Here is a 25644-nt window from a genome sequence, read left to right as displayed (position 1 = left end):
GTTGGTGCTTTGGGACCAGACCGTAAAATGCAAGGCATGAACATCTCTCAACAATGGGCTTCAGCATCAATTAGTGCAACAGGTGAGGATAAATCAGATCAGATGCTTTCTCTCAACATAAAGAAAGTTCAGCTCATCAGGCAGCTCTTTCAACACTGGAAAGAGCAAAAACTAAATCTTTGGAAACTGTATGCACCAAACCTTTCAAAAATGAAAAGGAAGTAACCACCAATATATTTAGAACAGCATACAAAGTAGTTAAAAAGAATCAAAAGTTTCATGATTTTGAGGCAGAAATTGATGTGCAAGAGCTGAATGGAATCAAAATGGGCTGTATTTTACACTCAACTAATGCATGCATTAATATTATGAACCATATTGCAGTGGAAATGAAAAGCACTGTCATTAAGAACATAATAGAGTCGAACAATAAAATTGCCCTCCTTATAGATGGAAGCAGTACAATAAGTCAGTTGTCCTCGCTCACTATTTATGTAAGAACCACATTTCCAGACACAAATGAGCCTACCAACCTGTTCCTTGATATAATTGAACTTAAAGATGTCCCTGCTGAAGGAATATTCAAGTCGCTGATGACCTGCTTAAGGGAACTTGGTTTTCATGATGATTTTCTGAAAGAAAATCTCTTGGCAATTGCAACTGATGGAGCTACAGTAATGCTTGGCCGAAAGAAAGGTGCAGTGACACTACTTAAAAGTCAGTTTCCCAAAATTTTATTTTGGCATTGTGCTAATCACAGATTAGAACTTTCTGTGTCAGATGTAATAAACAAAGACTTCCCATCACAAGTAAACCACTTCAAATCGTTTGACAGTGAAATTTTAAGAATTGGGAGGATTTTAGATACTAGATGGGTTGCTTCCAGTTTTAGAAGTGTTTCTGCTGTTTGGTGAAATTTTGAAGCTTTGGTTGTCCATTTCAAAAGTGCTGAAGTAGATGACAATAGAGACAGAACTGAGCGAAGCTTGTATGAAGGACTGTTACAAAAATCACCAATATCAATTTCGATTTCGATCTTGCCTTGATGTGTGATGTTCTTCAAGAATTAGCAGAACTTAGTACAGAATTGCAAGCATGTGATATCACACTTTATTCTGCTCACAGAAAAATAACCAATCAACTTAAATTGTTTGATGAAAGGAAGACAAACATGGGACCTTATTATCTGGAAGCCTTAAAAACAGCAAAAGTTTGGACTTAAAAGGAGTTTCACTGGAAAATGGGGCAAGACAGCGACAGGGAAATTGTATCGATCCAGTAAAATTCTATGACAGTCTGAAAGCCCATATGGAGAGCCAACTTTTAGCAAGAGAAGATGCTGATATTCCACAATGGGCTAAGGTGCTGGATTGTAAAACTTGGCCAGATAATCCTCCTTTAACCTTTGGTGAAACAGAAGTAATGAACTTGTGTGAAAGGGACAAATCCTAAAGGGTTTTCAAGAGTATCTTTCAGAAAAGAAGGTTCTATCATCTCTTATGCCTCTTTTAAATGTAATCAAGAACATCCCAATTTCAACAAGTGAGTGTGAACGTGGCTTCTCACAGATGAATTTAATAGTGACTCCAACAAGAGCTTCATTGCATTTAAGCACTGTAGCAAACTTAATGTTTATAAAATTGGTAGGCCCTCCTTTGAGTTTGTTTAAGCCTTCAGTGTATGTAAATTCATGGTTTTTGAAAGGACGACATCTGGCGACGGACATCAAAAGCAAGCAGAGGAATCGGGAAGATGTTGGTGAACACAACCTCATGCCAATCTGGAAGTTATTGTGAGCTGTGTAATATGAGGTAATGCATGTTCTTGGTAATTTTGTCCATTGACTGCATTTATTTTTTCCGATTTGAACTATAAAATGGTGATTTTCTTGAGTCAAACTGAGAGTAACCCTAAACATTTTTTAAGAAAAAAGCACTGCAAATGAGTTTTCAGTTTACTTAGTTCCACAGCAATCAATGAGAATGTCAATGACAGGGACATTAAAGAGATTCTGTGGGTGCCCTTACAAAGGAGGAGCAAGGAGAACCCAGAGGGTGAGACAGATTGTAAAGACAAGAAACATCACAATTTTCCAATTAAAGTCGAAGAGATCTTGCAACAGAAGAGAACTGTGCTACTAAAGCTCAAACTGGAACTTATTACTTTTAAGAACTTTCTTTTTGTGATAAGCTGAGGGTTCAATCATATGAGTGATAAACTAAAGAAAAGTAAATGAAGTAGTTTATTGCCAGAGTATTTTTTTGAACTTCCCTTAACATTCTCAGACTGTTACTGCCTGCAGCTTCTTCACTCTAGCCAGCAGGGACCCCTGTAAACACCAATCCTCTATGTTCCTGATATGGATGTGTCCTCTTAAATAGAATTACACCTTTTAAAATCCATTTAAGTAACTATAAATTACAATAATTGCTACACAGTGTTTCCACCACCAACAGCTGGTTCAGTAGCTCTGGGAGCATGGAAGGATGCTTGATTCTTTATAAGAAATTGCTTTTCCCTAATTCCTTCTTTCTCTGGCATAATTCTGTTCTCTTTGAATCTGATTTCTTTTTGATATTACTGTGCTTTGCTATTACTTAGTTAATTGTGTATTTTCCTTGTATCCCTCCTTTTCCTTAGTGGTTAAACTTAGAGTTTCTCTGGATCACACCAGGTTCTTAGAAACACAGTAAGCCCACCCATTGCTATTAGATATATGAGAAGCGGGGACCTGCAAGGACTTATGGGGGGCATCTCATCTTCCCCTCCCCACCATGTCCTCTTTCTCTTTCCTTCCCTATAGCCTCTCCCCTTTTCCTGCTTCCTTCTCTCTTTCCCATTCACCATTATCTGCCCCTCTTTCTTCACCTTTCCCTGTTTCCCCCTCCCTTCATGGCAGTTATTCCCCATGGCCCAGTTTCATGACATTGGCTGAGCTGGGCCCATTTGCTCGGTAGGGAATCTGCAGAGACTTGCAGAGGATACTTAGGGGATGTCAGATGTCTAGTTTTTACCAGACAGTCTGGTATTTTGACGGATTGTCTGGGGAAAACATTCTCCCCAAACTAGACACTTAGCCCCACCCCTTGTAATGTCTGAATACCATTCATCCATCCCATTCATATGTTCTCTGTTCCCTATATTGATTTGATATACTGTGTAACTATATGCTCTCTTATTATGCTCATGTACTGTGATGTACTGTAACCATTACATTTATGCCATCTCGAGCTTGCCTAAAACCGAAAGTACTAATGTTGAGACTGTTATCTCTGAAGCCTGTTAGTGACCTTGTGCTAAAATGTAACTCTTCGCAAGAGACAAAGGGAGCCCAATTCCTTGTAATCTTCTGGCTTTCTCTGGCCAGACAAAGCTATTGTGTTTCTCATGAGAATTGGGACTTTTGTGCCTTTTTGCTAACTCCCCCAGGGGAGGGGGAATCCTGCTCCTTATATCAAAGTGTATCAGCTTGTATTCTCATTCCTGCCAATTTCCTAGTCATCTTTGGATGTACCTGTGAACTTATTTGGATCTGTATAATAAAACCTTTTCATCCAAGACCCTGGAGTACTTGCTGTGAGGGGGTTGGGGATCTATCTGTCATGGACTGCCATTCCTAGAACTGACACCACTTTCCCCCTTCCTTCTGGTTGTCTGGCACCACCACCTGCCCAGAGAAGCAGCCAGTCAGCCTAGGCACTCAGGAGGCTTCCTTCAGCTGTGTGGCTCTGCCCAGGACAGTGACCAGCAGCCTGGGCATCCAGGCAGCCTCCTGCAGCCACACAGCTGTAGTGTTCAGCAGCCTGGGCAGCCTCCTGCAACCATGTGGCACAGCCCAGGAGAGAGGCCAGCAGCCCTTGTGGCCTCTTGTGACCATATAGCTCCACCCAGGAACAGCCAGCAGCCTGAGTGCCCAGGTGGCCTCCTGAAGCTGTATGGCGTGAACTGGGAGAGAGGCCAGCAGCCCGGATGTGGCATCCTGCCACAGCTGTACAGTGATGCCCAGGAGTGGCACCCTGAAGCTGCATGGCATGAACTGGGAGAGAGGCCAGCAGCCCAGATGTGGCATCCTGCCACAGCTGTACAGTGATGCCCAGGAGTGGCACCCAGAAAGGAGGGGTTGGTGTGATGTCATCACTTCCTGCAGTGACATCATCACACCATCCTAGGAGTGTGTGTGCGCACAAGTCTTCTGTATGAAAAAAATAAGTTCCTCCAGCCTGCCTCTCCCCGGACTCCAGTATTAGTCCAGAACCAAATGGCCACACTAGGAGTACATTGCCTGTATCACCTTCCTCACACTATTTCCTCTTTTGCTACTCTAGAAAGCCTCCATATGCTCACCTTTCCCTATGTTCTTCTCTCCTTCAAACTCACTAAACCTTTTATCTGCCCACATCTTCATCTATATTTATTATTTTATTTCATTTATATACTTCCTTTCTTCACAATGGAGAAGCCCAAAGAAGCTTACATCATTCTCCTTGCCTCCATATTATCCTCATGACAACCCTGAGAGGTAGGCTACGTGGAGAGTGTGTGACTGGATCAAAGTCACCCAGTGAGCTTCCATAGTAGAGTGATGATTTTAACTTGGGTTTCCCATCTTCTGCTCTGAAACTAACCTCTGTACTACCCTGGCTTTTGGTTTGGTGTTGAAAAGTAGCAGCAGCCAAGTCTAGGTAAGTAATAAAAGTCAAGTGGAATTAAGTTTCCCAATGGTTGCTTCTGGGCCTGGCCCCAATGAGTCTTCCCTCAAAGGTTCAAACAGCTCTGGAAAGGGCCCTGCCTCTTCCCTCTGCCTTTTTCTGACAGAACCCAAGCCTGGAATACTGGATAAACTGTTATGTCTGTCTAGCAACAGCCATTGTATGCATCTGGTTAAAGCTATAGGTACTCCTCTTATCATTTGAAATTTTTTTTAACACCCCAATGATTTTGTTTAGATTTCAGATTTTTCTGCAAACCTGGGGCACCTGGGAAAATTTGGCTTGTTTGTTCATAGCTCTAGTTTCCTGATTTAAGTATCTGCCTATCAGGGTCACTTGGCTATTATTATAAAAGATAATCATTTTAAGTTACTAACTGATAAATAATCAACATTCATCTCATTCTGAATTTCCAACTATTAAGGTATAGAACTACAGTAACAGATTGCAAAAGCAAAGCAATATAGTACTCAAGAAGTTTAGAATCAGCAGTCCATACAACTATCGAATCTACAAAACAATATGATAATGATATTCAGTAGTGTTTACTCCAAGAGAAGTATGCACATTCCCTCTTCCCAACAGAATTAATGAATAACATAAGGGATCCCTCCCCTTGAGATCCAACTGGTGAATGCTGTTAAGGAAAACAAGATACTGCCCTCTGAGGTGAGCCCATGCCTGCCTGCTAGTGGTGGTGGGAGGGATTCATTACATACAGTTTAATTTCTGCATTCCAGAAGCTGCTTCAAGGTGTATTTCCAGCTCATTTGTTTCGTTTTGCAAACCACTAGCATCCTTCACTTTAACTGCTCCTTCAGTGGTTAAATCCCTGTAAATCCACCCATCAATTGTGGTTTCCTGCAACCTTCTTTGTCAGAGGCATAATCCATAGTTGGCTGGAATCAGTGAAGATCTGGCTTGGTTCTGACCAAAGCCTTATGAACTTATTATTAGTTAGTTACAAATGCAAGACTGATGAGCAACTTACAATCTGACAAATGAACTGACTTCAGATCACTGATGGTATGGTTTTCTGACTACAACGAGAGTTCTCTAAAATATGTTTCCTTGACACAATTGGTGGGTACAAGAACCACCTCCTGATAATGTGAGTTATTCTCCATAGGCAATTTCCTGAATATCTTCATATTTATGGAGTTTTAAGTACATATAGTTCAATTCCTCTCTTAAGAGAGCGCACTCCATCCATTAAACACTTTGGATCCCATCCAGCTCTGTGGCCTAGTTTGCTTCTGAATGTGTATAGTGTTCCTAAGAAAAAGCACTGGGGTTTTGAAGACGTGTGGGAGTAAGCACCCTACACAAACAGTTTGGAAAGGTATCATAATTGTACCATATTTTATACAAATACTCATTTTGTTTGCATCATTTAACTAAAAATAATAAACATGGGAAAGATGGGACATTAATTGGTTTCTGGTTTGTAAAAAACTTATACAGTTTAATTTTTTTTCTTTAACGTTTTATTCTTCTCCAACAATGGAAGATTATAATTATAATGTAAAAAGTATTAAAATTACCATCCAGTAAATAAAATGAAAATAATTTACTTATTTATCATTCAGTAAATAAAATGAACTGTAGTCTCTCTAAGTTGTCACTGACAAGCTTGATTGTTTGGAAAATACGGGTATGAGAATAATGCAAGTGTACTGGAAAGTGAATAATGCAATATATAAAATACTAGCAATAAGGCCTGCTTTTTGGAAAAATACAATAGGCCCTTGCAGTGCTTCCCCCCATGCCTCCGCCCACAGCATCAGTCAAGGGGAAGAGATTGGGGGGGCTCCCTCCTCCTCCTCATGCCCTTCGGCCACCGCTCAGCTTGTGCTCTAGCAGTGGGAGGGCTGTGCTGGCACGGTCCTCCCAAGGTTCCATGGAGGCAGTGGGGAGCCCTGCCCCTGGCCACTGTGGGACCTTGGGAGGGCCTCATCATCATGCTGAGCCTTCCCACAGCAGTGGTGGGCTCCTCTGCAGCAGCAGGCTCCTTGGAAGTCCCGAAGCAGCGGGAAGGCTTGATGCCGTGGAGCCGGGCCTTCCCACAACCAAATTGGGTCTTCCCAGGCCTCTGGAGGCTCTGAGAAGTTAGTGGGAAGGCAAACTGTTCCATTCAGTTCAGTTCAGTTCAGTTCAGTTCAGTTCAGTTAACCTTTAGTGGCATCAGTTGGCACAATATTCACAATACAAGAAACATAGAAAAACAAAAGTTACTTCTGGAACCGCTCCTGACGGAATTTTACACTCATATAGAGAAACATTGCTACATTCTCAGTGGTTTTAGGCAGGGTGTCATTCAGAAGGTGAAAGACCTTTAGAGAATCCGGGAAGCCCCTCATATTAACTAATTCTGCTTCTAAATATTTAAGATGCAAGTGTGCATACAGTTGGCAATAAAGCAGGACATGCAAAACTGTCTCAATGCTATCATGATCACAGTGGCAAACTCTATCTATGTATGGGATCTTGTTATATCTGCCGAATAAGACTGAAGATGGCATCACATTGAATCTTGCAAGGGAGAAGGCTCTGCGAAGCTGTGGAGCCTGTAGGGAAGAAAAATAAGAAGCCATGCCACCAATCTTGAGGGGGATCTCAAAGCTTAGAGGGGAACAGGTTCTATTGGCTTGGCTAGATAACTCCTGATATTTGATATCCAGTATTCTATGTTTAATTACCCTATATGCCTCTGGAAAGGGAAGTGGGTATAACGAATCAATGGATATGCCTATGGTAGTTCTTTTCTTTTCTATATAGGCTAGCCAATTAGACCCGTTGGACTCTGAGAGCATATATTGTATAAAACTCCCTGCCTCTGCAGTATAATGCAAGTGTAGCCAGTATTTTACTGTCCTAAGCCACACTCTTGTTTCCACAAGATTTAGACCAGTTTATAGACACAGGGCTGCATAAGGTGTATAGCGCAGCATGCCCCTAATTTTCCGCAGGAAACTGGCCTGCACCCGTTCCATCACACCATCAAATGTACTTATCCATGCTGGGATGCCATATAATAGTTGGGGAATCACTTTGGCCTTAAAAACTTTCAGCACAGCTGGTACAAATTGGTTTCCTCTGTTATATAAAAAATGGGATATAGCAGATGCACTGATGTTGGCCATATTTATTGCTGATTTGTGATGGTTAAACCATGATTCATTATATTGGAAATGCAGCCCCAGATACTGGAAGTGGTTAACCTGTTCTATTTCTTTCCCTTCAATTACCCATTTGGACAGTTTCCTGGATTTAGAGAAAACGATAATTTTTTATTTCTCATGATTCAAAATCAGTTTGTTAGTTGAGAAAAATGTGAGGCATCTATTCAGTGATCATTTTAAGCCCACTCTGGAACAGGAAAGTAATACAGTATCATCGGCATAAAGTAACAAGGGCACATGTAAGGCACTCAATTTAGGATAATGGCAATCAACTTCTGCTAGATAGGGGGCGAGATCATTGAGAAACAAGTTGAAGAGAAAAGGAGCTAATATACAGCCCTGCTTTACGCCTTTATTGGATGGAATTTGGGGCGTTAGTTCCCCTGCCAATGAGCATTTAATTTGGCAAGTGGTGGAAGCAAACTGTATTGCCCCCAACTCTGTTCTTATCCTTGTATACTGCGCCTGCTCAGGGCCTTTTATATAGTAGGATTGTATGGAAAATTGTGGTCTGATATTAAGCTTTCTTTCTGAGTACTTTTTACTTTATAATTATTTTGATAACATATGCCTGCACAGTTTTTCTAGTGATGGTTGAATGTTAAACATTTTAGTGTCATCTGTTTTTTTGTTTAGTTATGACTCGAGCAATGGCCACATAAAGAATTGGGTCTCAGAGTCTTGAGCAATTTCCCCTCCTCCTCTTTTCCCCTATAACTTACCATAGCTGTTGGGATGGAGGGGATATTTTTATTTTGGTTAATTTATGAAATCATATTGTTTTGCATATCTGGGGACTCTCTCAGGGAGACTCCTCCTTTGTCTATGTGTGGTACAATTTTGTTGCCTTCATAATGTCAGGCCTGGCTAGGGGATTCTCTGACTCCCACACAGTGGTATGAGTTAAAAGGGTCTATATTCAGATAAATCTCCTTAGAAATGTACTGTTACACAGAGATTGCCCAGAATGCTGAAGTACAGTCTTCCTCAAGAGGTTATACTCCAGTTCCCCTCCTCCAGTCCAAACAAGTCAGTTGAAATCAGCTAAAGTCCTGCAAAAGATGCCCAGCCGAAGTTCCCACGCCTGGTTCCCACACAGCTGCACTGATAAGGTCTCTTAGCAAAGCATAGGCATAGTGAAGGAAGCTATACTATAGGAAGAAACCCCACCCCACCCCAGTAGACATGCATTCACAGTTACGGCAGGCCAACCTGCCTGACACATAACATGGTCTGGCCACTTTATAATTAGATACAGGGACCCAATGGGGGCCTTCAAAGAGTTGGAGGGGAATAATTTGGAAATCTCATCCTACCTACCAAATTCTCTAAGCCATTGGGGGGCTTCAGCAAATTGATTTCCCCACCCCTCTTTTTTAATTTGCTCTCAGTTGCTTTCATGATTCTATCCTTTCTGAACTATCATCTGTTTTCTGAAGATTTTGTTCATTTTGGTTAATTTACAAAATGATATTTTTCTGCATGCTTTTGGAGTGCCCTATTTACCTTTATTTGTCTGTGGGAACCTGATTTTGCTGTTTTCATCATCCACACATGGTTTAAGCACTTTTAGATATAGTGATAACATTAGACAATAGAAAACCAAGAGAGCACTAGGAATGTATATTAAAACCAAGTAGAAATCCAGGAGCCAGTTTTTCTCCTTGTTTAAGAGCTGAGGGCAGGCATGGGGTGGGGGAGAGCAGGAGGAACAGGCTCCAGTTACAGTATAGACAGGCCACCCCCACTGTTAACAGGATCTAAGAATAGACCTTTTTCCTCTGACGTACTTCCAGAGGATAAAGTTCGCCTACCCAAGACTGGGCTTATGTACTGACTTGAAGCTCTCTTTTTGGAATGTAGTTCTGCTGGTACCATTGAATTCTCATAACCCTGACTTAAATGTGACCAGTAAGATCATAATCAGATAGATAAATATTTAAGGAACAAGAGTAAAAATGTACAAGAGATGCAGGAGGAAGAGAAATAATGTGTAAATCTTAAATGTAAAGTTAAGTTATGCAAACAATTGAAGAGTGATTAGATAAGTCAAAATTATTAAGTTCTGACATTAGATTTCTAATGAATGAATTAAAAATGGGAATAAGAAAGCCAGCGAAATGACGTTAGAATTATTTCATTTAGTTCAATGAAATTTAGGATGACATGGTATAAAGGGATAGCTCACACTGATACCCAGGGGTTAACCTTAGTCAGAAATCATGAATCACTGAACTCAGTAAAGTTGCAAAAAGTTGTGTTGAAAATAATCTACTAAACCCTGACATTCAGCTGGGAGTTTAACAAACAAAGACAAAACATGAAAGTCTCTTTTTTTTAAGTTGCTGCATGGCAAAGTTTTACTTTTTCATACTTAAGACAAGAATCCTCTGTCTGCAGAGAAAAAAGCTCTCTCTCAGTTTTAGGGATACCACAAACTTAATTAATTTGCGTATTTTCATGATGGAAAATGCCAAAAGACAGCCTGCTTGGAATAGATGCAACAAAGATTTTTAAACAAACAAAATTATGAGTGCACAACAGGCATATGAAAAATTAATTTCCAGACATACAGTAAAGTTCCTCAGATTAATCTTCTTAAATCTGGACAATATTAATATTCCTGATGCATGACAAAGGCCACTGCCTCTTGTGCAGCTATACCTTTCTTTTAATGCAAAAATAACATGTGAGGATGAACCTAATGTTACTTAATTGATTATTATATCCTGTGCTCCCTGAGAGTTCCTTTGAGAGTTCTTGCTTCTTATAATAAGAATCATGCTATTCATGTGTGCTCCAAGCATCCCTATTTTCTGGTACATTTCTGTTCCCTACTTTTGCCTTTGAAAACAAACTTTAGGTGGTTTTAATTATCATTCCCTCGAGTTCACTCAGATCCAGGGCCGTCGTCACACGGGCCCTTATTTCGTCAGTTTTGCACTAGAAATTTAGAACGGATTCTCCCATCTTTTGACGACTGCTTGCGCTTTCGGTCAGTCATATTAAAAGGGAAAAGCGCAATTCGACGGTCAGTCAAAGTGTCTCCAGAAATGGGGCCCTAAAAATCCCGCCCCCTTTAAAAAAATATTTTTTCGCATATTTGCGTTATATCACTCTTCTATTATAATGTTGTGCTGGGCCAACCCAACAGCCAACCGTGATAGGTAGCAGAGGTTTCCCACCCATGGCAGAATAGCGCTATAGCGTTATAGTGCTATATGGCAGACTTTTAAAAAAAAATTACTTTGAGGCTTAATTGCGGGTCGCACTGGGGCTTGTAGAAGTGTAGGGCAGGAGAATCAGTGTTAGGTGAGACAGATGATCAGGGAGAGTGAGCATTTTGGTGTTGCAAAGCGTTCATAGTCGATCCAGGGCATTCACATGGAAGTGGATAAAGACGACATAAAGAGTCACAAAGCGTGAATTGGGGAGAATGGCAAAATCGCAAGAGAGCCGGAATAAGGTGAGAATTCAGCGGGAGATGGCGCTAGTTTGGCGCTAAATTTATGGCCGTGTGATGGCGGCCCAGGTGTGGGCATGTAACCCACAGAACTCTGCAAAAAAGAAAATCTCCCTTCAGTCTTTTTTAACCTATAATATTGGGAAAACTCTGAAATAGTCTCTGCCATTCCAGAAGTACAATCTTGATTAGTTCCTAATTGGGTGCTGGAGCTCACACAAAGAGCTCCCTCACCCAATGTGGCCTCTCAGTCCCTTTACTTGGAAAAAAACCACCCCGATTTACTTTTTCCTGTGGATTGGCTCTCTCCATTTGAATGAATGGGGGCCTTTACCTGCTTTGGATAATGGTGCTTGCCTGTAATAGAACTCTGCTGCAAACTTGTAAATCCAAATTATTTAAATTTAAACTAGTTTTGTTCCATCTCCTTGAAAATGACAGAATAGGTTTAAATCCAGGAACACTCTCTCAACAGATTTCTGGACTGTGGTATAGGAAATTAAGTTCTTTTCGATAGAAGTATTTTTAACCAGGATAGTAACCTAATTCTAAAAGGTTGAAGAAAACCATACTGCTTCTAACAGGGCATTCCTAAACATATTTACTCAGACGTAAGTAAACACCATAGATTCTTACTCTGACAAAGCAATTCAGTGTTGAAGTAAATCTCCATGCCAGATTCTGAGCATAAGAACAAGGGTCCTATTATGTTATATATGTTTGTTACATGGTCTGGTATCTTGCATAAGGGACAAATATAGATTGGAGGATTAACATTAAGAAAAAGTCAGGATTAAAGAAAAATCATTAGAGTTGTGTAATTGAAGTCTGTAGCAGTTCAAAGGTTTAGGCCAATAAGCTTCTAGCCACCAGCTAATCACGCTTCTCTCTGCCAAGAAGGCAGGATTCTTAATAATCATTAAAACATATGGATGGCACACAAGAGAGAGAAATGCATCGGTATTCTATGACACAGCACAGCCACCTATTAATGTATTCCTTCGCTTGGCCTGAGAGTGCTGACCTCCTGTCTAATCCCATCCTTCAGAGTTCTTAATTTCCAGCACTGCTCAACCCAGCCAGGCCTGTTTAACAATTCATTTTCTGAATTAGGCTCTTGGAAGAGGCCCCGCTTTCTGTTCAGTGACATGAAAGAGATACTGAGACTGATTATCAAAGGCATGCGCTCCAAACCACCAAGCGTCTGTTGCCCAGGGGAGGTAATATTATCTCTGCCTTCAGATTTTACATCCTCCCATGGCAAAGAAATTAGTGGTGAACTTGAATATGCTCCCCCTTTCTGTTCTCTTTCCTTACAAATTTTGCATAAGATATTAATCTCTAAGTAAGAGAATTAATAACTTAAGCTTGTAAGTCATGCTAAGGCAACATGTTATTTCAAATTTGATACACTAGAGATTTGCAATGACTTGCTCCAGAATGGTTATGAATGATGCTGAATAAGTTGCTATTAACTAGCAGAAAATTTCATACCTGTAAGAATATCTAGAATGGTTGCAGGCATAGAGAACTTGGGTCTTGTGGGAAGAGTTTAAGAAAAGGATAGAAACATGCAAGGTTGGAAAAGGGAAAAAGAGAAATAAATATTTTTCAAGTTGATATCCTTAGTTCTATAAGGCTTCTCTGAGGAATCCCTCAGGAATGCATATTGTGATGGGTACCCCTTCTTTGTCATTTTTTTCAGATTGCACCCCTCCCCCCTAGGATTCTCTGAATCTGAGGATTGCTTTGTTTACTTGGGACAGCCTTATGCCATCCAACCTGTCCATGGACCAGTGAGCTTCAAGGAATGAATATGCTATACCTCAGCAATTTACACTATGGCACAGTTATAGAGAGTGCTAGGCACTGGAAAGCACATTGCTGTAAATACCATGGGTATATTCGCGAACACCTGATGTTTCCCTTCTGCCTACACATTGCTCCTCCTGGAGCTGCCCTTGGACCCCTTCAGCTTCCTCCTCCTGCTGTCGCATTCCAGCAGCCACCTCACATCTCTGCAGAATTGCTGAATATAGCTGAATATAGCAGTTATCAAATTTCTGAAATGAACACTTCAAGTCCATGTGTGTGTATCTTTGATTGTTATTGCTCACTGCAGAAATTTGTAGCTTTTGTTAAAAACCAAATGATGGATGAACATCAGTGAGATTCCAGGTGGGAATGTATATATGGAATGGCAGGTACTCCAATCCCTTTCTCAATGTTGAAGAATTTTTTAAAATTTGTTATTCATGTTATTTATAATATGCCTTTCTCACTGAGACTGAAGGCAGACTACATAGTGTGAGTCAGTAAAGTCACAGTCAGAGACTATTCAGTAAACAAAGTAATTGGGTGTATGCTTGGAAATTTGAAAAGTTTTAAAACTATCTCTCTGTGGGGCCATGGTTGAACGATGTCTGCATCAGGAATGTACGCCACAGATTATGTGGATTACGAGGGTACCAGCTATTTAAAGGTTTTCAAAATTGGTATCCCAAAGCCTCCACCAGAGACTTTGAAATTAATTTTGTGGGTAAATGCACAGTCTATCACTGCCTTTTTGAGGGGAGGGGAAAAAGAATTTGAAGCACCATGAACTTTTGACCAGCATTATAGCGCAATGGTGATTCAAGAGCCAGAAAACCTCTTTTAAAAAGTGCATTTTTTAGTGCGTTTGGACATTTCAGTGTGACTTAAAAACAAAACCAAAAAATCACATCCACGCTGCATGTGGAAGATGAGTTGTCATTGTGACTCGGCAAAACAAAGCTCAAAAGTGGGGAAAAGGCTGATTGGGCTACAAGTGGAACGAACACAGACAATTTTGCGCCTCCAGAACGTGAAAGAGGAGGAAAATGAGGATTTATGGGGTCTGGTCTCGGAACTATTGGCGACACCCGCGAAGGCAACTAAAGAAGAGGTTAAAAGCGCCATTTTGGAGGTCCGCCGGGCTTCTTCAAAATATGCAACGAAGCGTCAGCTGCCTCGCGAGATCATCATCGATTTTTCATCTAAAAGGATCCGAGACACTATCCTATACAACTCATACAACGCGGATCTGGACTTTTTGGGTAACAAAGTCAAGATACTGAAAGACGTCCCATTTTTAGTTCGGAAAAGACGATTTAAGTATAAAAAGCTCGCAGCTCTTCTGAGGGAACGTGGAATAAAGTATAAATGGCTATTTCCAGAAGGTATCTGGTTCAGTTACAAAGATCAAGCTTACAAGATATTATCAGAAGATCAACTAAGGGATTTTGAGGATAAAAATCTGGAATTTCAGCGAGACACCAAGCAAGAAGAAAACGAGAAGTCTGAGGGGGTGGGGGAGGAAACGAGCACTGCGGCTGCAGTTGCTCAGAGAGAATTGCGTCCGGGACCCAGGAGGGGGAGGAAAACTTAATTTGAATTTGAATTGTAATTTGCATTTTGTAAGGTCAACCACTCCATCAATATTATACAAAGCTTTAGTATTTTTTAATAATGGCAGTATGAAGGGAAAGCATTCTGTGTAGTGTAGATGTTATATGTTGTTGTTGGGGTTTTTTTTCTTTCCTTCCCTTGTTCCCCTTCCTTTCCTTTGTATTGTTAATTAATGTAGTTAATAAAAAGAATAAAAAATCTTTAAAAAAAAAGTGGGGGAAAGGCAGTATCAATGGGCAGTGTGGAAATGGTCAAAATTGCAAAATGAGCTTCCTCCGATGTTACTTCTTCCCTGGGTAAGCATCAGCAATTGTCAGCTCCTTGATTTATCTCTGTGCTACTTAAAGGTTGATATTTATTTACAATTAGTTGGCTTTTTGGAAATACGTTATACAATTTTTTTCAGAAATTGTACTTAGTGATTTGCAATTTCATTTCGTAGTTGCTGCTTTAGCATATATCAACTAGTGGGATTGTGTGTGTACTAATACTGTTGTTTTCTGTTTGATTATATTTCTTTGTGGTACTTGACAATACTTTGGAAGCATCTGCAGCAAGTCACACTTAAAATATAGCACTGATATGGACTGAGAGCTTCTACCAGCTTGACCAGTTTGCAGTATTTCAGCATTGATGCTTCACTTATTAATGTTTTAAATTATTTAATGCCATCATAAAACTCAGTATCTTACATCTCTTATCTTAATGGTATTGTCACTGTACCTGTATCTAGAGTAAACTTTATTAGACAAGTTCCTAGAAATCTTTGTAGAAATTCCCTAGTCTTTAAACTGTGCATTTCAGTTATGTCCTCCGGTTTGGTCAACATATGTCCTGGTTATTTTATGTCTAATTTATTTATGTCATTTATAGTCCACCTTTCTCACTGAGACTCAAGGCAGATTATATAGTGTGAGATTAGTACAATCAGTATCAGGAACATTTCCATACAGCAACAAGGACATTTCTGTACAGTGATAAGGACATTTCCACAACAATGTCATGGGATTTTACAAAGACATAGCATTAGCAAGGATCCAGTACAGAGTTGAAGAATTGCTGAAACAAAACATAATTAATTCTAGGACAGACTTTAGATAAATATGAAGTAAATATAAGAGTACATATTCGAGCAACAGATAATATGCAAGGCAACGTAGTGGTGAAGTCTATGGTCCCCTAACTCATTCGCGAAGTATTTGAGACCCCTCCCTATAATGCTTCCTTCCGATCTGAATAAAAAGCCTTTTTGAATAATTCAATTTTGCATCATTTCCGGAAAGCCAGGAGAGTGGAGGTTCGACTGACCTCCTCAGGCAGACCGTTCCATAGGGTGGGGGCCACCACAGAGAAAGCCTATGTGCGGTCTGCTGTTGATTTCGCCCATGCGCAGGCCAGCACCTGCACGAAACCCTATTCAGATGAGCGAAGCTGCCGTGGAGGGACATAAAGAGTGAGACAATCTTGTAGGTATGGCTTTGTATGTAGTAACCAATACCTTGATCATGGTAACTAATAGGTAGCCAATGGAGTGACTGTAGGATGGGAATGATGTTCATGCTCCTGCTCGCTCCTGATAACAGTTGAGCCATAGCATTTTGCACCAGTTGGAGCCTCCTAGTTAACTTAGATGGGAGACCAACGTATAGTGCATTACAATAGTCAAGTTTTGATGTTACCATAGCATTCATTCAGTTTCAGATTCCTCCCCCAAATTATTAATCTAAAATTCACTCTGGCCTCTTATTATGACTTTGTCTGATCTTTCCCTAGAGGGAAAGATATGTAGAGGGATATTATCTATAATCCCGCAACCTTCTTGCAGGATAATCCCACAACCTTCAGTCCAGCTTCTGTGTAGATAATGAAAGCAACAAAACAGGACCACCCCAAAACAAAGTAGTGCTCTCTAGTGGTCTCTACTTCCTTGGGAAACCCCAGAAAAACACAGTTTTGTAAATTAATCAAAAGAAAAAAGGAGAAAACCTGTTGGGGACTAAATATGGTCCAGAAGGGTAGAATGTTGATACGAAAAGATGGTAGTGAGGAAAAATCAGCCTGGACAATCCTCTGACAGCTTGGAGAACACTTGAAGGAGAAATTTTTGAGAGGTAAATTGGAGTTTCCAATTTTGTTTAATCCCACCTGCAATTTGTCATGAGTCCACAGCCTGTCACTATATTTAATTGTAAAGTTGCCGAGCCCATGCCAATCATGAAAGCAGAAAAAACCAGCTCACAGAGAAAACAGGTTTCTTTTTCTACATATTTATAGGACTTTCTAAGTATGCAGTAAAATATTTACTATTATTTATTTTTAAAAGTTTCACCCAGCCTGTTCCCTGAAAAGCTTGAAGAAACCAATCATTACACTAAATCCAGTCAAATTACTTGTATAACAAAAATGAAAATCTATCCTCAAATCCCATCCAAACTAAATATTAGAGGTACACATTTTGAAAATGTTTGTAATGTTTTCGAATCTAGGGCTATTGAATGAAGTGTTCATTGTGATTCGGTAGTTTTCTAGTGGAATGCTGTTGGGTTGAATTCAAAACATGTCAGTTTCTTTTCAGTTCTCATAATTTTTGTGTTTGTTATTTTCAATAGGGGAGGGGAGGGGGACTGGTTGGAGGCTCTGGGGACCTGTTGGAGGCTCTGGGGAAGCTGTTTTTGCACTTAATGCCCTCAAAATCACACAGAACACAGTGCTCCCTCTAACATAAAGAATCCCTAAGTTTCAAGCAGATTGAAGGAAGGGGGACAATTTTACAGACCCCCAAAGAAGGTCCCTCTCTGCAGAGCTTCTCTACTAATTCCAAAAATGGCCATCAAGCAGCAGCCAGCTGGCCACCAGCATTTAAAGAAACAAAGCCCTGTTTGCATTCATGCCATTTTCCTTCTCTTACAGTGATCATTCAACTGAAAACTGCATTTTCCTTTCTTCCTTGTTGTGGTTTGTTGTTTATTTCCTTTCAGAAAGTGAGGAAGGCTTCCATTGCAGGGCCCCTCCCCCATTGTTGCACTTCCATTATTCTCTTCCAGGGGTGGTGCAGTCATTGTTTCCCAATGAAATGTCACCAAAATTGCAGCAGACTATCTGCTGCCTGTCCTTGAAAGGACCCCCAAGTTTCAATCAAATTGGGCAAAGTGTTCAAACTTGATGGGCCCCTGAGCAAGCCATCTGCCTGCTATTAGGCTTTTCTATTTCATAAGGAAAAAAGTCTCTCTCCAGCCCACCAGGAGTGAAAGGGAAAGGAGGGGTGGGAGGAGAATGGCAGCTCTCTTTGAGATTGGCTGGGAGTGTTCTTTGCTCCTCACCTGAAACAATCTTATTGGAAGGGAGAAATTCACTATACAGATTTAAAGTAACAAGTGAGCTCATGTTGCATTGCTGGTAAATGCCAGAACTTGGAGGTGGGGGCACACATCAATTTCATGAGGAATAGGTTTCTTGACTATCAACAACCAGAACCAACATTTCCATTCTGGAGAGTCACAAGTAAGGTTCAAAAATAGTTATTTTTGTGATTCTTGCAGCTCAGACATTTGTATACACACACCCCTGCTAAATATCCCCAATGCCCTCAAAAGAATAGCAACCACTATTAAACAACAGAATGAATACTAGTTACCTTTTAATGCTGACTAAAATGCTTTGACAAAGTAATGTTTTGCAAGCCCTCATAATAAATTACAAAGAAGAACACTGTCACATGGCTGCATGTAGGCTATTCCAAGGGGCTGTGGCTACATGGAGAAAGGACCAATTCTTGGTGGCTGCCAGGTGGTCAAAATGGGTGGAAAGGGTTGAGATAGTGTAACTGGTGTTGTTACATCCAGTGATTGTGTGGTCAGAGTGAATATGGGAACAGAGCTGGCATCTTGGTTTGTTGCAAGCCCTAGCCTCAGAGTCTGTGCCACCATAAAATTTCCAGCAATTCTAGAAAGGACTCACATCATTTCCAGGATTTCCCTGAGAGTTATGTCATGCTGGCCCCCAATGTTGATTTTTTAGATTATTTTTTCCTCCATTGGGCGCAGTAGCAGTGGCAGAAAATGGGACCTGAGGGCAGAGGATCCCCCACCTCTGGTAGTCCTATCATCATCAAACTTCAAAAGGAGGGCAATTGAAGAACAGGTTCAAGCTGTAGCATTCTTTGCTTAACAAGTAACAGGATCAAAGAGTAGCTAGGAGGACTCTTGGCCTGACTAGATAGAGATCATTTAATCCCATCTAAACCAGACAGAGGCAATCCCCTCTCTATATCATCAGACAGTTGTCTAGCATCTCCTCCATCTTTTCTGGATTCAGTTTAAGCTTGTTTGCTTCCATCTGCTTCACTTCAAGGTATTGATTTAGCATGAATAAAGCTGTATCAAGACTCAAGAGTCTTATTTAGAGAACTATAGAGCTGCGTTTCATCAGCATATTGATGAGACCCAAACCCAACATTTTAGACAATTTTTATCAGAGGCTGCATATAAACATCAAACCCTTTCAGAATCCTGAAGTTTAGAGACTAATGTCCTGGTTCTGCATTTTCAATAACTACTTTCTGGTTTCTCTCAAACAGGAAAGATCAAAACCCACAGAGTACCAAAAGAATCAAAATAATATGATGAAAAGAAAGTGTCCCTCCCCCCCCCAAATAGGCTAATGAAGAATAAATAGAACTGGCCTGATGAGCAGCAGGGCATGTTGAGAGCAGCTGAGCTTCCTCAAGCCCCTGAGAACTTGCTGAATTTGGAAGCAAAGGTTTCAGGAGGGGGCTTCACTCTCTACACTGTTCCCTCCTCCTATAATTCCTTGAGGAGCTCCAGATTGGTTTGCCTAGAAGACTTATTAGTTTTTCAATGCCCCAAGTACCTGTACTTGGATTTATCTTTGTTGTTGTCCTTGCTTTTAACATTCTATCCCTCAGGGTTATAGAAAATAACTATGTTAAGTGCAATATGATAAAGCATATTTGTTCTATTGAGAATTTCCTTTGAAAGGATAAAGATTCTGAACAATGCCATATGATCACTTTGCTATTTATTTGCTTACAGCATGTTTTATAACTTAGCCAGTATTTTCTATTTCTTGTTAGCCAAAAAAAGATTTTTCTTCAACAGAATGTGCATTCTTTGGCTTATCAAGGCCATATGAGAGCTAAGATTAATGCTGGAATGTTCAACACAAAGTTATTTTGAGGCATCGGCATACAGAATATTCGTCTGAAATATGTCAAACATCTCTTTTAGCACATGGATAATTCAAAAATCAGCCAAATGGAACATTCTCAAAAATAATTATATCTGGGCACCAATGAAATGATTAAAGAGAAAGCTGTGATTTAGCCAGTATCTCTGAAAATTGAGATTTAGAGGGAATTTAAAATCTTTGAGACTTAATTGTTTTGCACAATTGCATGTAGAAGTTTCTGTGCAGTGACTTGTTACCAGAACTGCTTTTTATTAATGGGGGAAATTAGCTTTAGCAGTCTGTAACTATAAATTATTAGCGCGGATCTAACCTATGTTTACGGAGGTCCCGATTCCAGACACTCTAGTGACAAAGAGGCAGACTACAAATAGGTTCCAAACACGTGTATTTTACTAATAATGTGGCGTAAGCCTGAACTTGCACATACACACAAGAAAGCATACAAGGTCTAGGAAATACAGAGTAAGAAATATAGAGACTTTCGCATTAGCAGGTTCCCAACGATGGTGGGGAATACTCACAATCCTGAAGCGAAGCAGAGACACAACAGCGAGGTGGCCCAATGCCAGCACTGGGACCACGGACGGACAGCGAGGGGTTCTGGATAGGATGGCACGCGCACCATGCGGTCTGGGAGACCGGCTTAAATACCCCAAAACGTACCCTGGGGCTGGTGCTGTACTTGGTGGTTCTCACAGATTAAAACAAAGGTTCTAATGGGCTACTGAATGGCTTGGATGGGCCACTTTAGTAATCTGATTGTGATAAGTGACACCTCAGGAAGAGGGGACAAAAGAGGGAGGGGGAAATCCGAGTGGGCTGAAAGGATGTTCCAGCGGACAGGGCTTGTCCTGATGTCATCAGCTCTGGAATGCGGAGGTTTCTTTGAGATGCATTCTTTAAGTGCTTGGGATGGTCAGCACTTAGTTCCTTCTCCGGGGCGGCTCCTAAGATATGCAGAGCGGGGCGAGGTACTCTCGCTGTGGACGTGGTGTGCCCGCTTCGCCGAAATGGCTTCCCAAAGCAGTCTTCTTCCCTGGGTCTTCTGGCTGCCTGAGAACATGGATGCCGGCTGGGCATAGCTGGGGCTGGTTTGCAGGTTGCCCGGTAGCGAGGGCAAGCTCGGGGACCGGCCCGCGGGAGTCTCCAGGCGGGAACTGACCAGGGAGCGCCTAGCCAGGCTCGCTGGAGGTTTCCCCGGCAGGCACCCGGCTGCTAGCAGCGGCTTGGGCCCATATGAGGCAGGATTCCATGGAGGCAGGGGGAACAGCACTTAATACACAGTCCAAAGCAGGGAACAGGCACGGTCCGTGGCAGATGGCAATGCAGGCACGGGGCACACTTGTAGTAAAGTCCAAACACACACTGGGAAGTCCAGATACAGGTCAGGGCAGGGTCGCCCAGGAAAAGAGTCCTTTGTGTAGTTATCCAAACATAGGGTCAGGGGACTACACAGTCTATTGCAGCAGCAAGGTAATTAACACGCAGGCAGGAAACTGACACGTGTACCAGAACACACACGTGCAGGGCAGTCTTTGGTGCAGCAGTAAAACAGCAACGCAGGAAACTTTAACACAGTTCATGGCAGGCCTTAAAGCAGGAGAGGGGGCCTACTTGGCAACAGACTGCAGCTATGCCTCTTAATAGAGGAACATCCTGTTACTAGATTGTCTTCATATCAGAACTGAGGCATGAATTATACCCTATTTGAAAAACTATGTTTGAAACCAAAAGGAATCAAGTGCTGTCTTTGTGTTCAATAAGCTATGTGCTATTGGGTGAAAGCCACTATTTTACAAAAAACCTTCCAAGGGAATATACAACATGAAAGTGCTGAAATAGATCTTTCCAAGAAATTAAATACTAAATACTGACTTAAACAGAAACTTGGATTTCCTTACTCACTGTCCAGTTATTTGGTCTTTTGGGGAGGAAGTCATTATGTTAACATTGTGTAAGAATACTCACTGATTTTTGAGCAGACTTATATAGTTTTAAACGATTTGTCTTTCTTGGAGGCTAACCGACCCTCTGTGCCCTTAATGTAGCCAAAATACTTACATTACAACACTGGAGAGAGAACCTCCCACCTTCTGTAATTCAGTGGATTGAGGATCTTACTACCTTATCAATATTTGTACGTATGGAATACAGACAACAATTTTGTATGGACTTATTGGTAGATATTTGGGAAGTTTTTATAGCTGCTTATGTGTAGACTGGATACTATTGTTGTCATATTTTTTACTTCTATTTTGTATGAGGTTTCTTAGTTTAAAAAATAAATAAAAATTCACTAAAATTTCTTAGCCACACAGGACTCTTAGAAATTTCAGTTGGTTGATTCTGACATGTTCTATCAGATCATAACTTTGTACAAATATCTGTTGCCATCTAAATATTTATCCTACTTTATCACTTTGCTTTTCTGTTTAAATGTCTGTCCTGTTATCCTTTATGTGTAACTGCTAATTCTGAAAAGGTGAGCTCTATGATAGCTCATATTGCAATAAATATTGTTAGTCTTTAAGGTACCACTGGACTTTTGCAGTGTTTTGCTAATGGGTGAGTCTTTCAAATCTATATATTACAAAAAAAAAAAAGAAAACACACAAAACCCATTACGCTTTGAAATGTCCCTTTTTGTACTTCTTCACCACCAAAAAGTATCAAATTATGTTTGTTACTGCTGCACATATTATTCCCTATTATACCTTACTTTTTATTATATATATTTTAAAATTTTATTTAAAGAAAAGAAAATAGAGTACAGTAAGAAAAGAAAATAGAGTAAAGTAAGTGCATAATATAAAAATTATGCAGATTCTAAATTAGACAATAAATTGAAAGTTATACAATCTTATAAAACCAATAAATATATAAACAGTACAGATATAAAAGTCTTGGGAATAAAACAAGCAGTACGTTTAAGTTTCTTTAAGCTAATAAACTAATTATTCCCTATTTGGATTCCCTGAGTTTAGATACATAACATTTCTCCTTCACTATTTTTCACTCCCCTCCCTCTAAGCTCCTGTATGAATTAGTTTAGCCTAAATAATCAAAGAAATGCTTCCATTTTTTCCAGAAGTCGGTTATTGGCCTATTTTGTAGGTAAGTAGTCAGTTTGGCCATTCATGAACCTTATCTCTCCGCTCTGGGAGACCAGGACAAGCCTCAGTTTTCTGTTTTCCTGCGAATAATACTCTTGCTGCTGTCACCTTATGACAGAAGAGACCTCCTTGTTCTTTTCTCAGATGAGTTGGTAAAATATTTAAGAGCATGGTTTCCGGATTTAATTCAGATCCAGATCTGAGGATCTTTTGTATCACTTCATGTATTTTTATCCAGTAATTTCGTGATTCCTTACGAGTCTACCACATACGATAAAATGTTGCATCCATATTCTGACACTTCCAGCAATGTCCACTGTAACCCTTACTAATCCTTGCAATATCTTTGGGAGTAATGTACCATCTAAAAAACATTTTATACCAATTTTCTCTCAGTACTTGGCAGCCTGTAAATTTAGTCCATAAATTTTCCCATAAGTCCATCAGAATAGTTTCCCCAAAATGTTGCATCCATTTTATCATACAAGTTTTGACTTGTTCCATTTCTGTATGGTGTTGCAGTAATATTTTGTAAATCTTCCCCAATAGATGCGACAAGTCTCCAGATATTAATAACTCATACTGCATTTTTTCTCTCAGTCTGCTGTCTTCTTTGAGAATATGATCCTTTAATCTTGATACTATTTGGTGATAAGTCAGCCAAGGAATGTTTTTGCCATGGACCTGGATTTCTTGCCAGGTTTTTATGTTTTCTTCTTTATCTATCAGTGATTCGTAGCTAAGTGGATGAATTTTGTTCCTAACTGCTACGTCATAGTAGGTGTTAATTGGTGACATCAATGGGGAAATTGGTGGGCTCAGTCTATTTCTGCATTGAAACCATATTTTAAGCAGACCGTCCCTTACAATGTGAGTCTGGTTTCTCTTCATATAAATCTTTCGCCTTTTTCCTGTTATACCTTACTTGTTGCATGTATGAAATGTCTTTATCCAACTCAGAGAGTGTGAACATTAATTGTAAAGCAGGGGGCCAGGTATGCAGTTTTGGGTAAGATGCAAAGCAACTTTAATTGGCCTGTTTTTGTCTTCTTCACAAACACCATTTCTCCCAGCATGTTCCCATTGTGCTTTAACTATCAGGGAAGTCCCCTCTTAACTTCCCAGCCAAGCTTCCACCCCATCTTCACATGATTTGATCACCATTTATGCCTTCCATTCCTGATCCCAGACTGGCAGTTGACCCACCACATACCTGTAAGAATAACTAGATTCTACAGGTTCAAGACACTCCTTATTAATTCAGATTGCAAACACACAGCTGCTTCCATATGTCCAGTTATTAAGAAAACATCTGATCTAACTGCTGAGATGACTTTGAAGTTGCATGGCCTGTTGGCCTTCTGGAGGCAATAAAACATCATTTATTTGTGATTAGCTGCATCCTGTCTGAACTCCTACATTTCTTGTAACAGCAGTATAGTAGCAAAAGGTTATGCATATTAACAATATGGTTCGTGTGATATGCTTTAGGGTCTTTTGGAGAGTTCTTACATCCTCTTACCCTTTATTTACCCAAGCACACCCACAGGAGTTACTTTGTAAAATGAATTGGATGGCAAGGGTTTGCTGTGTTAGTCAGCTGCAGCAAAAGTAAATGTATCTGAAAAAGTCCATGAAACTTGCACAGGAACAAAAATGTGTCGGTCCTTTATTTACTTATTTTATTAATTCATTCATTCATTAATTCAAAACCCTTCTATGCCATCTTTCCTCCCAAATAGGATCCCCAAGTCAGGAAACATCAAGGCATTAAAACATTTAAAATATTAGAACTATGTTTAAAACGCATATGTAAAATATTTAACACTAAAATAAAAACATACAGACATGCAAACAAAACACAATCAGGGAGGAGAGCCAATAAAAATTTACCAGGGTCTCCTAAAAGAAACAAAGAAGTCTTTACCTGCTGGTGGAAGACAATGACAGAGAGACTGCTCCCTACAGCTCACTTCAGTAAACATTTTGGCCACATCATTCTGTACCAAATGGAGTTTCCAGACAGCCTTCAAGAGCATACCCACATAGAGCGCATTGCAGTAATCTAATCAAGGCAAGATCTTTCTCATCCAGGAAAGACCATATCTGGCTCTCCAGCCAGAATTGGTAAAAGGCAACCTTGGCCACCACTGATGCCTTCTTATCTAACAGAAAGCCTAGGTCGAGCAGCACCTCCAAGCTATGAATCTGCTCCTTTGGGGGGAATGCAACAACATTCAGCAAAGGAGATATCCCTGATTCTGGGTCAAACCTCTGCTCCCACCAGTAGCACCTCCTTTTTGTCGGGATTAAGTTTCAGGTGATAGTACAGCCCTATATGCATTAAATAAATGTCTAGTTACTCTAGCTTCATCACTGAGATGGGCAGCTCAATCCTTAACACAACAGCATGATTCACAACAACCTACATTAGAGAAATTAGATCTTATCTCCCTACATATAGTGGCTACGTAGATTAATGTTCTCCACTATATTTTAGATTCATTTTGATGCATTGGGGTTTAGAGAGGAAGTTCCTA

The sequence above is a fragment of the Eublepharis macularius genome, chromosome 7 (genome assembly GCF_028583425.1).
Source record: "Eublepharis macularius isolate TG4126 chromosome 7, MPM_Emac_v1.0, whole genome shotgun sequence".
Lineage (NCBI taxonomy): Eukaryota > Metazoa > Chordata > Lepidosauria > Squamata > Eublepharidae > Eublepharis > Eublepharis macularius.
Note: the sequence above shows the minus strand (reverse complement) of the source record.